The sequence below is a fragment of the Macrotis lagotis genome, chromosome X (genome assembly GCF_037893015.1).
Source record: "Macrotis lagotis isolate mMagLag1 chromosome X, bilby.v1.9.chrom.fasta, whole genome shotgun sequence".
Lineage (NCBI taxonomy): Eukaryota > Metazoa > Chordata > Mammalia > Peramelemorphia > Peramelidae > Macrotis > Macrotis lagotis.
The window spans coordinates 732,290-735,101 of NC_133666.1; positions in this window are offsets into that span (position 1 = coordinate 732,290).

Below are 2,812 nucleotides of genomic sequence, written 5' to 3' on the forward strand. Positions count from 1 at the left end.
ACCACGCCCCTATGCCCGCCCCAATGCACCGCCCCATACCCCATGCCACGCCCCGCCACTATGCCACGCCCCCTACGCGCCCCATACCCCCTCTACTACGCTCCGCCCCCCACACCTCCCCTATGCCCCGTCCCCGCTCTAGGCTTTTAGAGATGGGCTGTTGCCACCAAGTTCTAGAAGCTTCCCACCCCTGAAGCCCCCCCGCCCCCCCCAGTAGTTGGGTTATTTTTTAAATTTTGTGTTTCTCCTCTCATTGGTCCCAGTTCGAATTCCATGGTTGCTGTGGGATAGCAACAAGGAATTCCAACTCCCCATCTATCACCCCCACCCATCCTTACCCCCTTCCCACTCCCCAACCCCCCGCCCGAAATCTTTATGGAAGCTTATTAGCCGGTAATTGTTAAAAGGTCCTTGGCTTCAAGTGGGCACATGGCCATCAATTGGAAATGAAGGTTTGTCTGAGATCTTGGAGAGACGTTAGGAACCTTCAGCCCTCCCACCACTTTCTGGGCTAGATCCGGAAAGCCCCATCCCCAGGATCATTCCGGACCCCGAGAACTTCTCCAGCGTCTAGAACTGATTAGGCATGTTCCCCCTCCCCATGAGTCAATCGATAGCCGCTCTCCACCAAGGCCAACTTTAAGAATCCCCCCACTTGGGATGTCTTCCATGGGACTTGAATCCATGGGGATGAACTTCTGTTTAGATTGCCATTGTATGTGGATGCAGAAAAATCCTAAAGAATCCTCAAGTTGGTGTTTGTAGCAGTGGCCCAACATCAATTGTCTTGACGTTCCCCAAATCCAAGTCTTTGCTTTAACCCGGGCCTGGAGACCAAGTCCCATGGACATTCCTGTCAACTGACTGGGCCTCCCTTTCCTCCCAGGTGAAAATAAGGAAGAGTTAGCTGCCCTGATAAGGCCCCTTGATATTTGGAATCTGTGATCTGATGATGGGCCAGCCTCCTCCCTCTCAAGGAGGCCACCTTCCATCTACAAAGCCTTCCATAGCTCTCTCCCTCCCTTCAAAAGCTGCCTATTGAAAAAACAGATGCCAGGTGAGTAGACTGGGAGTCTACAGCCACAGGACTGCATTGCAAGAATTGCCTGAGAAGTAAAAATAGGGAGGACTGGAGAAAGACTTTGGGCTCCCAGGAAAGGCACACATTTCCTTGGAGCAGATGGCATGCAAAAGTATAAGGGCACAAGTTGAGCAGAGGTGATGGGCACAACAGCCTCTGAGAAAGGTGGGAAGGAAAGCTCTGTAGCAAGGCCAAACCAGGGAAAACTTTCTGGAGAAGGGACAATGCTGCTTGGGCTTGAAAAGAGGAGGACAAAGGTGACAAAGGGCACAAGGTGCTTGGGCTCCTCAGGAAGGAGCACTTAGGAGTGGGGGAAAAAGAGCCAGATACAAGGGACACACAAAGGGGAGACGCGTAGCCCATTGCAAGACACTAAACCAGCCACTGGGATCAAAATGACATTCTGTGGGGCTCCAGTGCAGGGCAAAAACTTTGAACCTTCCCTCTCTCCTTCCCTCCCTCCCTCCCTCCCTCCCTTCCTTCCTTCCTTCCTTCCTTCCTTCCTTCCTTCCTTCCTTCCTTCCTTCCTTCCCTTTCTCATTTTTGCTCTCGTCTGTCTATCTCATTCTCTCTTCTCTAAGTCTTTTTCTCATTTCCTTTTTCTTTTCTTTCTCCTTCTTTCTTTTCTCTCTTTCCCTCTCTTTTCTCTCCTCCCTTTATCTTTCCCCATTTCTTTCTCTTTCCTTCTTTTTCTCTCTCTTTCCCTCTTTCTCCCTTTCTATCTCTCATTCTTTCTTTTTCTTTCTTTCTCTGTCTTAATTTCTTTCTCTCATTCTACCTTTCTTTGTTTCTTTCTTGCTTTCTTTCTTTCTTTTTCTCTTTCCCTCTTTCCCTCTTTCATTTTCTCCCTCTCATTCTCTTTTGTTCTTTTATTCTTTCTTTCTCTTTCTCATTTTCCCTTTCATTGTCTTTTCTTTCTCTCTTTCTTTCTCCTTTCTCCCTTCTTTCTCTTTCACTCTCTATTTCTGTTTCTTTCCCTCGCTCTTGTTTTCTCTCTTTCTCTTTCTGTCTTCTTCTTTCTTTGTCTCTTTCTCTTTTCATTCTTTCTCTTTCTCTTTTTCTTTCTCTCTTTCCCCTCTCTTTCTCATTCTTTCTTTCCCTCTTTCTCTCTCTTTATCTTTCCTTCATTCTTTCCTTTTCTTTCCCTCCTCTCTCGTTTCCTCTTTCTTTCTCTTGTTCTTTCTAATTTTCTCTTTTGTTTTCTGTTCTCTGTCTCTCTGTCTCTCTGTCTCTCTGTCTCTGTCTCTCTCTCTCTCTCTCTCTCTCTCTCTCTCTCTCTGTCTCTCTCTCTCTCTCTCTCTCTCTCTCTCTCTCTCTCTCTCTCTCTCTCTTTCCTTCCCCTTCTCTCTCTGATTTTCTCTCTTTCTGGTTCTCTTTCTTTCTTCTTTTTTTCTTTCCCTCTTTTTTTCTTTCTTTCTTTTTCTATCTCTTTCTCAATTTAATTTACCTTTCTCCCTCTCTTTCTCTCTCTGTCTTCTTTCTTTCTTTCCCTCTTTCTCTTTCTTTTATTCTTTCTCCTCTGTCTTTGCCCCTCTCTCTTTCTTTCTTTTTCTCTTTCTTTCATTTTCTCTCATTCTCTCTTTCTCTTTCTTTCATTTTTTATTCTTTCTCTCATTCTCTCTTTCTCTATCATTTTCTCTCTTGTTTTCTTCTATCTTCCTGTTTTCTTTCCCTTTCCCCTTCTCTCTCTCCTTTCTTTTTTCTTTTTCTTTCCCTCTCTTTATTTCTTCT